Source organism: Mustelus asterias, chromosome 16 (assembly GCF_964213995.1).
Source record: "Mustelus asterias chromosome 16, sMusAst1.hap1.1, whole genome shotgun sequence".
Taxonomy (NCBI): Eukaryota; Metazoa; Chordata; class Chondrichthyes; order Carcharhiniformes; family Triakidae; genus Mustelus; species Mustelus asterias.
In genome coordinates this window covers 47,928,298-47,941,508 of record NC_135816.1, presented here as the reverse complement: position 1 = coordinate 47,941,508, position 13,211 = coordinate 47,928,298, and positions in this window count along the sequence as shown.

Below are 13,211 nucleotides of genomic sequence, written 5' to 3'. Positions count from 1 at the left end.
CCTCTGGGTGCTCCGGTTTCTTCCCACACTCCAAAGATTTGATGGTTAGGTTGATTGGCCATGCTAAAGTGTCCCTTAGTGTCAAGGGGAAGAGCAGGGTAAGTACGTGAGGTTACGGTGACAGGGCCGGGTGGGATTGTTATCATTGCAGGCTCGATGGGCCGAATGGCCTCCTCCTGCACTGTGGGGATTCTATGATTCTTGTGATCTGTGCACCAGCGTGAACATAATTAAATTTCAGGGGGTGGGACCTATCCCTGCTGGAGAGGTTGAAATCAACATGCTGAGTGGGCATGCGCCAATCTCGGACTGTCAGCGCCGAGATTGGCGCATGCGCAGTGGGCCCGCACTGATGGCCTCCCGATTGCTGGCCAGTTCAATCGCTGGCCAGCCCCGCAACCCCTGCAGTGCCGGCTCTCTGCCCCCTCATGGCCCATTTGCTGGCCCCACAACCATTCATGGGCCCAACCCTGACCGCACCCCCGCCCCCCCCCGCCCACCTCCTGGCCCGTTGCGATATCCAACTGATCTCTTCTCCCAGCCCACTCCAATCGCTGGCCTCCCTCCTTCCCCCACCGATCCCTACACAGAATGGCAGCGAGAACCTCCACCCTCACCGATCACACCCAAGGCCCTGCCTCATCAGGCACCGCCTCCTTGGCAGTGCCTCATGCCCAATGGACAGTGCCAAAGTGCACCCTGGGCATTGGCACTTTGCCCCTTGGGCAGTGCCAGGGGGCACAGGCTGGCACTGCCAGGGTGCCAATGCCCAGAGGTTCCAGCCTGCCGCCCAACCCTCTGAGGGGCCCCAATTGCCCCCCTCCACTCCAGCGGGGCCGGGCCGCCAGTTCCCTGTTAGTGGGGAGCTACTCTAAACCCTTCTGGAGTGAATCACTGTGGTGGGGCGGGGAGATGCTAGTGGGCCCGGAGACTTCAGTCCCGTGCCTGCTAACCATATTTAAATTATATTAAAATGACCATGTAAATGGTCTTTGCGCCTCCCTGCCAATATCAGGCGCAGAGCAGATGCCGCTGTAAATCAGTTTTCACGCGAATCCGACACTTAGAATTTTTGGGGGGGAATTCTGCCCAAAATGTTCCACAGAGGGGCCATGTGCTTCCAAGTGAGCTAAGCTAACATGTGATTTTGGTCTATTTCAAACTCCTTTTAAATTATTTGGAATTAGATATTTTTCGGATAGCATTCCCCTTTAAAGTGAATGGAACAAAATGTCTCTGTAGATGGAAAAGAATTTCTCTCTATGTTTTTATGCTTTCAAATATATCAATTTTCACATGCGATCAATTGCCAAAACGGTTAGCATTTTACTTTTGTTGGTGTGAACTATTTATTTTTAGTTCCGGTTTAGTAAGTTAAATCCAGTGCCTGGGTCCTCACCTACCTTGGTGAGGAAAAAGCCTGATGAACAGAGTGGGCAAAAGGTCCCGTCTAATTCAAGGATATTTATAGCCTGTTTGCTGTTGGCACTAACACCTGATGGAGAATTAACCAATAGCTTTGGCAGTTGAAACCCAATTTTCCTATGTCCTGCACAGCTGTTATTTCAGGTGCTTAACTGCATGAAATACTTGGGTACCAATTATTCATTTTTAAACAGAATTTCTAATCCAAAGAGCCCTTCCCCTCGGTGTAATTCCCGGCTCTTTAGCATCTGTGCTCTATGTGGGGGGGGGGGGCTGCGAAAGTGATACAAGAGGCATAAAGCCATCAGCTTGCCCAGATTGTAAATGTTGTTTGCACACACCAATGGATAGAATTTGTTCCAAAGTAAAATACAGAAAATTGGACCTCTCCCATTTTGATGAATGCTGATAAAGTTAATGACACATCCTGTATCCAAGATATCCTCTGCAGCACAGGACGTATAACGTCACTACCCACACCTGGAAGTAGAATAATGTCCTAAATGTGTTTTCCTTTGGTAATTAAAATCAGCATAATTCACATGAGCTAGAATTCTATTTTACCAAAGTAGTTATCTATCATGGAATATCATTTGATTATTTTGACTATCCTAAAATGCATATAATTTAATTAGTAGAATTTATTTTCCGTGTCACCCTCTGTACAAATTATTCTAAGAATAGAGTCCAATTTTCAGCTTATCAAACTATTATGTTGTGTTAATGTATTAAGCTTCCTTTAGATTCTAAATAATGTTAAGTCCTCATTAAGCAATAATAGAAAATAAGAGTTGAATTGATCCATTGCACTGGATTGCCCTAATCCCTTCCCTCAATTTGTATTTGATTTTGATTTGATTTGATTTATTATTGTCACGTGTTGGTATACAGTGACAAGTATTGTTTCTTGCGCACTATGCAGACAAAGCATACCGTTCATAAAGTACATAGGGGAGAAGGAAAGGAGAGGGTGCAGAATGTAGTGCTTTGTCAAAGCAGCGAGAAGTGTAGACAGAGTCAATGGATGGGTGGCTGGTTTGCATGATGGATTGGGCTACATTCATAACGTTCTGTAGTTTCTTGCGGTCTTGGGCAGAGCTGGAGCCATACCAAGTTGTGGTACAACCAGAAGGATTGCTTTCTAAGGACCCCACGCACACCCCGGACATTCTCCCTTCCACCTTCTTCTGTCGGGAAAAGGATACAAAAGTCTGAGATCACATACAAACCGACTCAAGAACAGCTTCTTCCCTGCTGCCATCAGACTTTTGAATGGACCTACCTTATATTAAGTTGATCTTTCTCTACACCCTAGCTATGACTGTAACACTACTTTCTGCACTCTCTTGTTTCCTTCTCTATGAACAGTGTGCTCTGTCTGTGTAGCGCGCAAGGAACAATACTATTCACTGTATGCTAATACATGTGACAATAATAAATCAGATCAAAATCAAAATGTCCTTGATTATTTGGCTGATTTTCCGAGGCAGTGGGAAGTGTAGGCGGAGTCAATAGATGGGAGGCTGGTTGGATGGACTGGGCTACGTTCATAACCCTTTGTAGTTTCTTGCATCTTGATCTGAACAGGAGCCATAACAAGCTGTGATACATCTGGAAAGGATGTTTTCTATGGTGCATCTGTAAAAATTGGTGAGAGTGGTAACAGACATGCCAAATTTCCTTTACCTCCTGAGAAAGTAGAGGCATTAGTGGGCTTCCTTAACTATAGCATCGGTGTGGGCGGACCAGGACAGGTTGTTAGTGAACTGGACACCCAAAAACTTGAAGCTCTCAACCATTTCCACTTTATCCCCGTTGATGTAGACAAGGCCATGCCCTCTACTACACTTCCTGACTATCTCCTGTGTTTTGCTACTGGCCCATCAAGAGGTTGCCCAGAGAAGTGGGCTACAGGAGGTTAGGCAAGGGAGCAAAGAATCCAGAGAGATGCTAACTCTTAAAAGATGGAAGCTTGCCAGTAACAGTGAAGTTATATTGTGAGAAATATGTGAATTAATTGCTCACAGCAGTAGAGAGGAGACTTCTGCGTAGCAGTTCTATTTTCATGCTATATGGTTGAAGGTTATGGTGCAGGACTTTCACCTATTTTGGGAAGAAGAACAGTAAAATCACAGGCGCAAACTGCATGCAGAGAAGCTCATTGCACTGGGTTCCAAAAGCGGAAGGTGTTTGTTAACTAATCAGGAGGAGGGCGAAAGATAATTGCTGCTGTTTCTTTGGGATTCATCTACCATGATGCAAACCAAAGTTGGCAGCTTCTGTATCCTCTGAAAGTTACCATTTCAACGATTGTATTCAGCCACTGTCCCTTTGCACACACTTCTTCATTTTGTTTAAAGTGTATCGTATGCTTTTCGTGGAGTCCAAGTGACAGTAAGGAACAGCAAGCAGATGGTAAGCAGTGATAGTTGTTGTTAGTTGCTTCTCAGTGAGGTCAGCTGCATGAATGCGGAGGATAATCCTGTTTTCCGAAGAGTTATCCACACAGTTTTTTTCTTCACATAATGTGGCGCTGAGCTTTGCTATAGAATGAACTCATAGTTGTTTATGGGAAAATGGTTACTGGCATGCATAACAATATTTCTGTGATCAGATATCATCTGAACAGTAACTGAATGAGAATACTTTCCAATCACATAAGTTATTAACTTGGTATGAAGAGTCTTGATTAGCATCTAGATACCATCAACAATGCTCTGTATTTGGAAATATAGAAAATAGGAGCAGGAGTAGGTCATTTGACCCTTTGAGCCTGCTCCACCATTCAATATCACGGCTGATCCTCTATCTCAACGTCATACTCCTGCGCTCTCCCCATACCCCGAGGCACCTTTAGAACCTAGAAATCCATCTATTTCCTTCTTAAATATATTCAGTGTCTTGGCCTCCGCAGTCAAGGGATCTCTGCCAGCTGGTGAAATCTCTGCACCCCCTGTCATCAGTAAAAATAATGATGGTGTTAATGCTTACAAACATAGATCTAGAATTTGTGCTTGTTTATCAGGCAAAACAACCTAAGGGTTCAATATGAATGGTGCTTGATGGTTTGTCCCATCCTCTACCTGCCATTTAATCAGACCACAGAGACTAGTTTCGGAGGTGGTATCATCCTATTCCATGTCTTGTCCTGCTAGGCCTCAGCTTATAGATGACTCGGGATTTGTGTGAAAATGGACCTTTACCATTTGCTTAGGAATGCAAAATCCATGATCAATGCTCTCAAACTTATTTCTTCAACTCTTGAGGGCTAGAACATAAAGCACCCAGAGGTGACAATAACTGTCGTCTCAGCATTGCCAAGCAAGGAACAAATGAATCAAATAAACTTCTATTCTTAGGATCTCCTTTGCTGGTGATGACAAGAGTTTTCACTTTATGGTGAACCATAAGTTTCTGCGAATTACTTGCATTGTCGCTCATTTATCAGAGCCACACTGAAGTGGAGAAACAGGGATCTATGAGAGAATTGATTTTTGTCAACTGCATAACATTTCAAAATCTTGAATGTTGTCAAGAGATAATATAAAGTGCTCCTGCTTATGGATAAACTCTGGTCTCTATGCAGTCATTGTGAAGTGTGACTACATAGGTGTAGCAGAAGGACATCTGACTTTCTATCCCCTTGTGGCTACTCATCTGCTATTACATTCATCTCTTCTTTACCACACTGGCTGCTTCACCAGATGTTACTTAGCCCTAGTTCTTTTTGATTCCAGAGCGTAGATATTTCTTGACTGATTCCTATTTGGTGGGAATGCAATTTGCTCATCACTGCTGTCGCATACTCATCTCACAATCTTCCAACACAAAGAGAAAAGGCAGGCAGGAAATGGCTGTGTACCCAGAGTGCCATGCTGCTTCTGAGCAAGTTTGAAAGGTGAGAAAAAACATTGAAAGGAAACATTGACCTTGTTAAGATGGCATGAAGCCACAATACTCTCCTGTGCCAACATCTCCTGTGGCCTCCACACTGACAATTTGAAGTGCCAACACTTCAGGATGCAGATTGCCAAGGCTGCCACTACCACAGGTATCTCTCTGTTGTTGTGTGCAGCTGCCTTCTTTAACACCAGATGAAGCATATGATTTCAGCTCTTGGGTGTAACATAGGGATTATTCCAATGCCCAGCCTACATTTTACCTCGTAGGTAGTCATGACAACATGGCATGCTAGTAATTTGAGCTGAGCTAACATCTCCTCCTCAAAGGGAGAGCTCTGACTGTTGACTTTTGTGGAGATTTCGTGTAAGCTAGTCTGATAGGATAGTCATTCAAGGGTCAAAACAACGTTAACCCTTTTGGAGAAGGACTCCACTCTATGAATGTGAAAAGGCTGACGAGTGATCACATTTAAATTTGTTGAACTCAACAAATTTGACAAGACCAGCTTGCAATCCTATGGATACCAATACAGCAATCCTGGGGTCCTTTCCCCTGAGGTCAGGAAATTGTTATACCTCACACTTCCTCTACAAAGACAAATGTGAGTTGCATGAACAGTTGTCTCATTAATTCTCATCTACGTTTTCTCCTGCATGTGATTTTAACCTACGGTATTTCAAAACTGCTTTACTACGCCACAGTATGGCCCAAAAGCATTTCATAATATTTTACTTATTGGTGTCACAAGTAGGCTTACATTGACACTGCAATGAAGTTACTGTGAAAATCCCCTAGTTGCCACACTCTGGCGCCTGTTTGGGTACACTGAGGGAGAATTTAGCATGGCCAATGTCCCTAACCGCACATCTTTCGGACTGTGGGAGGAAACCGGAGCACCCGGAGGAAACTCATTCAGAAACGGAGAGAACTTGCAGACTCTACACAGACAGTGACCCAAGCAGGGAATCGAACCTGGGCCCCTGGCACTGTGAGGCAGCAGTGCTAACCACTGTGCCACCCAGAAGAATATAAGAAGAATCAAAAAAAATTAACTGAACTTAGAGCAGATTGTTCAAGAAAATTTATACTTTAAACAGCAATCTGAAATAGTAACCTTGGGTCATTTTCCCTTCTCTAATAACGCAGCTGACATGAGATGGGTAAAAACAGGTCAAACACAGAACTAATCTGGACGCACAAACCACTTCGCAGTGTGCATACCCATTAATTCATCAGCATTGCTTTATACCTCTTTGTCCATCCTTCCTTTTCTCCTTCCAAACCTATCAAAGAAGAGCAAATGAACTCCCCTGACTGAAACAGTTCTCCTGCCCCACTCACAGAGAATGAAATGAAGCTTACCTTCTTACCACAAATCACAAAAGCCAAGTCACCAGTACCACATACTCACACCCAAAAACAGTGACCATACTGCAGAACAAACAGCAACTATTAGGCACTAATAGACAAGCAAACAAAAATGTTTTACAAACAATTATAGCATTACAGAGTGCAAAACAAAGAAGGATATAGTTTTAATGAAAACCATGGGGCAACTGCAGATAAGAGTGCTAATGAAATCTATTCAATATCACAAGGTCCATTTAACTAAATAATCGGAAATAACAAATTAGGCACTGGGTATGTAAGAGACTTTTTCAGACTTTAGAAAGGGACTTTGTGTAACAGTGGTCGATTCAACAACATTCAGCAGGGTGGCAGGTTGGCACAATAGCTATCACTGCTGTCTCACTGTGCCAGGGACCCAGGTTCAATTCTGGTCTTGCATATTCTCCCATGTCTGTGTGGGTTTCCTCTGGGTGAGACAGGGGTCTGGGATGAAGGTAAATGTGTCGGTCAGATGCATCTGCCATGGGTACAAAAGAATTCACGGGCCTATAAGACCATAAGATGTAGAAGCAGAAGTAGGCCGTTCGGTCGATCAAGTCTGCTCCACCTATCAATTAAATCATGGGCGGCACAGTGGCACAGTGATTAGCACTGCTGCCTCACAGCGCCAGGGACCCAGGTTCGATTCCGGCCTTTGGTAACTGTATGAAGTTTGCATGTTCTGCCCGTGCCTGCATGGGTTTCCTCCGGGTGCTGAGGTTTCCTCACATAGTCCAAAGATGTGACAAAAACGGTTGATGAAGGAAGGGCCGTGGATGTCGTCTATATGGATTTCAGTAAGGCATTTGACAAAGTCCCACATGGCAGGTTGGTTAAGAAGGTTAAGGCTCATGGGTTACAAGGAGAAGTGGCAAGATGGGTGGAGAACTGGCTTGGCCATAGGAGACAGAGGGTAGTGGTCAAAGGGTCTTTTTCCGGCTGGAGGTCTGTGACCAGTGGTGTTCCGCAGGGCTCTGTACTGGGACCTCTGCTATTTGTGATATATATAAATGATTTGGAAGAAGGTGTAACTGGTGTAATCAGCAAGTTTGCGGATGACACGAAGATGGCTGGACTTGCGGATAGCGAAGAGCATTGTCGGGCAATACAGCAGGATATAGATAGGCTGGAAAATTGGGCAGAGAGGTGGCAGATGGAGTTTAATCCGGATAAATGCGAAGTGATGCATTTTGGAAGAAATAATGTAGGGAGGAGTTATACAATAAATGGCAGAGTCATCAGGAGTATAGAAACACAGAGGGACCTAGGTGTGCAAGTCCACAAATCCTTGAAGGTGGCAACACAGGTGGAGAAGGTGGTGAAGAAGGCATATGGTATGCTTGCCTTTATAGGACGGGGTATAGAGTGTAAAAGCTGGAGTCTGATGATGCAGCTGTATAGAACACTGGTTAGGCCACATTTGGAGTACTGCGTCCAGTTCTGGTCGCCGCACTACCAGAAGGACGTGGAGGCGTTAGAGAGAGTGCAGAGAAGGTTTACCAGGATGTTGCCTGGTATGGCGGGTCTTGCCTATGAGGAGAGATTGGGTAAACTGGGGTTGTTCTCCCTGGAAAGACGGAGAATGAGGGGAGATCTAATAGAGGTGTACAAGATTATGAAGGGGATAGATAGGGTGAACGGTGGGAAGCTTTTTCCCAGATCAGAAGTGACGTTCACGAGGGGTCACGGGCTCAAGGTGAGAGGGGCGAAGTATAACTCAGATATTAGAGGGATGTTTTTTACACAGAGGGTGGTGGGGGCCTGGAATGTGCTGCCAAGTAGGGTGGTGGAGGCAGGCACGCTGACATCGTTTAAGACTTACCTGGATAGTCACATGAGCAGCCTGGGAATGGAGGGATACAAACGATTGGTCTAGTTGGACCAAGGAGCGGCACAGGCTTGGAGGGCCGAAGGGCCTGTTTCCTGTGCTGTACTGTTCTTTGTTCTTTGATTGAGCATAGTAAAAAAAATTGACCCATAGTGTCCCAAGACATGTGAGGTAGATGGATTAGTCATGGTAAATATGTGGGGTTATGGGGATAAGGTGGGGGAGAAGGCCAGGGTAAGATACTTTGTCAGAGAGTCAGTGCAGACTCAATGGGCCAAATGGCCTCCTTCTGCACTGTAGGAATTCTATGACAAGAACATTCAGATAAGCCTCAAATAAGCCAGCAGTGAATAAGTTAGGCATGCAATTTTGCATTAAACTTGTATTTGACACAATTGGTGTGATAGCTCTAATAGTCAAACCTATTTTTGGCTTTAATTTAAAAATAAAATTGAAGTTCACCAAATAACAATAAAATGCTTTATTTCATGTAAGTTAGGAAGATTATTCAATTCAAGGGCTTGTAATATGTGACTTGCCATTTTCATTTGTTTTCAAATGTATATTCAAAATGAAAGATTCCTTGACATTATGAAGCCTTGCTCTTTGCACAGACATTACTGGTGCATTTCTTTTACATATATTACAATCACATGAAATTTACAAATTGATCACTGGAAATTGTTCTAACTTCATATGTCCTTTCCTCGTCTGTTTTCTCATCATCTCTTTCACATCAAAGCACAAGAGCACCTGAACTCCAGAGGGCAAAATCCAGCTTTTCACAATGAAAAGCCTTTCAATTTTCAGAAAGTTTCACACCTTGTACCTTTGATGAGGGGGTCATTAAATAGTAATCAGAAATAGGAATTGTAACCGATTCCTTTCCCCCTTGCCGCCCCAACCCTCACTCTATAATTGGAATAGTTTAGAGTACTTGAATAAATTTTTCACCCGTCAGCTGTACATATTTGGCAGGCCTGGAAGTGGGCATGAAACGCACTCCTGGTCACGAATCAGCCCCACAACACGATTTCACGCAGACTGACCAGATGACAGGAAACCAGCATGAAACATGTGCGAGGAAAGTTTCAGCACTGAGTGGGAAGGCAGGAAGAGGACAGGTGCAGAGAAAAATGAGGGTGCAGCCTAACACTTCTGATGTTCTCTCTCAGGGGGACAGCCACTGCAGTGCTATCCCAGGGAGCTGCAAACCTGTAAAAAATAAATTGCAATGGAGAAACACTGCGAAGAGTATCTAGGCAACATCTTCAAGCACAAACCTCAGTCCCCCGACACCTTTTCAATTTTATTTCAGCCCTGACATTTCACCCCACGTTGGATCAAGGTTGCAGTTAAAAGTAAAGGCTGCCTGGCCATTTGACCCATCTGGCAACTGTAAAAGTAGACAAGCCATGTAAAATTGTGCCAACTGACCCCTGAATGGGATAAATTGCTGGCTTGATTGTCAGTGGGAGCACTTCCAACTCTCGTGCGCACCTCAAAGATCGGGACACATAGAATCCCTACAGTGCAGAAGGAGGCCATTCAGCCCATTGAGTCTACACTGACCACATTCCCACCCTGACCCTATTCCTGTAACCCCACATATTTACCCTACAAATCCCCTGACGCTAGGGGCAATTTAGCATGGCCAATCAATCTAACCCGCACATCTTTGGACTGCGGGAGGAAACTGGAGCACCCAGAGGAAACCCAAGCAGACACAGGGAAGATGTGCAGACTCCACACAGACAGTGACCTGAGACCGGAATTGAACCCGAGTCCCTGGAGCTGTGAGGCAGCAGTGCTAATCACTGTGCCACCATGCCGCCCAAAATATCCTGCCAACCGAAATATCGTGCAAACATGTGATGAGGTAGAATGTGCACCCGACATCTACTCCCACAATTTCCATGTCAGGCACCTACCCGTCCAAGCAACTCAGGCCACAAATTTTTTTTTTGTGAATAGCTGAAATGATGTGGAGAAAACTACAATACAGGAGATGCATTGAAATTCTTTATCCTTAGAAGTTTTTATGTATGGAAATGAGCTTTCCATTAAGCAACTGATGAAGTTATGCTGATAGAGTGGAACAAGCCCCAACAAAGTCCTTCCACCAAGTCACATAATTGCTCATTTCACCGTACAGAACGCTGAAAAAATTTCCAACACATTTTTATATTCCAGCGAACCTTTTGATGTCAGAAGTATCGATCCCGTGAATCATATATGTTCCTTGGCAGTTGCACTCTCAGGAGGGTAGGATTTTTCACTCCCCCCTGCGGCATATATCCCATCGGTGGCTGCGACCCGCCATTGCTGGCAGCGGAATCTTCTAGTGCCACCAATGTGCATGGGGCTTTATGTGCTCCCCCATTCTCTACCACCGGGAAACACGTTGCAGTGGATTGCCATTGACAGGACCAGAAGATCCTGCCAGGCGGGAAGAGCTGGAAAATTTTGGCCTGTTTTCATATTTTGGTATGATAGAATAGAGGATATCTTAGTCATGAAATTATATCAAGTTGTGACATCAAATTAATAACTGGTTTCCTTCTGCATAATTGCATAAAATGCAAGCTACAAAAATTATGTAGCAAATTGTGAAGAGCCCATCTTATCTCAGAGTTTATAATCATTCATTTGTATAGAAAATTCATTTACACCCTTTAGTTTCACTGTCATTCTCGAGTGCTTTAGTATAGATATCAAAGTCCAGCTAGCTTTCTGCCATTGCAAACTGGAGTTCTTGCTAAATAATAAAGCTGGAATGTTGTCGTCACTTGATATTCGGTTTACACTCATTAAGATGCTACTCACAGATCCCTGCTACTCTCAGCTGCAATGGTCAAATTCAGACATTCAGGGTGAGGAATTCATCCTGGAATTTGACATCTTCTCCATTACATTGTGCCGAATCGTTACCAACCCACACAGGCATCTGTAACCTCAACAGTGTATCATCAATTGTAAATGAACGTCAATTAACTTTCACACATTACTTATAACAGATATTTTCAGCAACATGAATCTTCATTCACATAATTCAGTAACACGCTTATGCACAAAACTAAGCCACTCTATTACTTTAGTTTAACTTCTTTTCCTCTTTAATTTGATTTTGTCTTCTTTCAGCACTATTCCCCATACCTTCCAGTCCTTCACTCTTTAAACTGAAAAACTTTCAGCTTTGAGTTGACATGTGGCAAGGAAGAGTTTGCAGTGCCAGTAATGGTGAGTGGAACAGACACTTGCTAATGTTGAAATCATAGAATCCTTAAGTGCAGAAAGAGGCCATTTGGCCCATCGAGTCTGCACCAATCACAAACCCACCCAGGCCCTATTCCTGTATCCCCACAGATTTACCCCACTAATCCCCCCTGACACTAAGGTCAATTTAGCATGGCCAATCAATCTAACCCGCACATTTTTGGACTGTGGGAGGAAACTACAGCACCTAGAGGAAACCCACGCAGACATGGGAAGAATGTGCAAACTCCACTCAGACAGTGACTCAAGGCTAGAATTGAACCTGGTGCTGTGAGGCAGCAGGCACTGTGAGGCAGTAGTGCTAACCACTGTGCCACCATATCGCCCCAACCACTGGAAAATGTGAGGAAATCTCTTCACCCTTCCAGAAGCTGACACAAGTGATAACATGGCGAAAAATACCTATGTGCTTTAATGAGCATTTTTCTAAAAAAAATGTAAAAAGAAATTCAATTGCTTTCGAAGAAACCAAACTCACTTCCTCAAAAATTCATTTGAGCCCTAAAAAGTATGCTCCAGAATCGGTCCATTGTGTGAGAATTCACAGAAGTAAATTATCATTATTCAGTTCATTACATGGAACTATCATAACATTACACCATAAAATTATTCTTCATAACAGTGGAGTAAAAGCACTTTATTCTCATGTGGGTTATACTAATTGTTTCATCTCAGACCTTCAAATTAGCCGAAGCGCTCAGAGATTACTAGTTCACTGATTTTACATATATTACCATGATGTGAAATTTACAAGTTAATCACTGGAAATTGTTATAACTTCAAACTGTTGGACCCTGACTTTCCACTGGTTTTCTGCTCCTGTATAGCCACAACTTCATCGGAAGTGATGCATGGGCATAGACATGCGGAAGATCCCACTGTTCAAAGAAGGTTTAAATGGGAATTCTCTGGGCATTTTGACTAACATGTGGCCCCAAGCAGCATCACTTCAAAGAAAATTATCTAGTCATTAATCTCATTACTATTTGCGCCCATGCTGTGTGCAAATTGGCTGCAGCATTTCAAAACATCACCACAATGACAATACTTCACAAGGGTCTCCTGATGTCATTTTAGGTATACAGAAATGCATGTTCTTTCTTTAAAGGAAATAGGGCATCCTAGTTTGCAGGCCCTGTGCTGTGATTAGGAACAAAGGAATTTGCAGCAGAAGTAGGCAAATTCAGCCCTTCAAGCCTGTTCTGCCAATCAATCAGATCATGGCTGATCTCTCCCTGGTCTCAAATTCACCTCTCTACCTGTTCCCCATATCCCTCTTACCCTTTTTTAAAATTAGAAATATGTATTTCTTCTTCTTGAAACTATTCAACGATTCAGACTCCATCACGCTATGGGGCAGTAAGTTCTAAAAATTCACCACCCTCTGCAA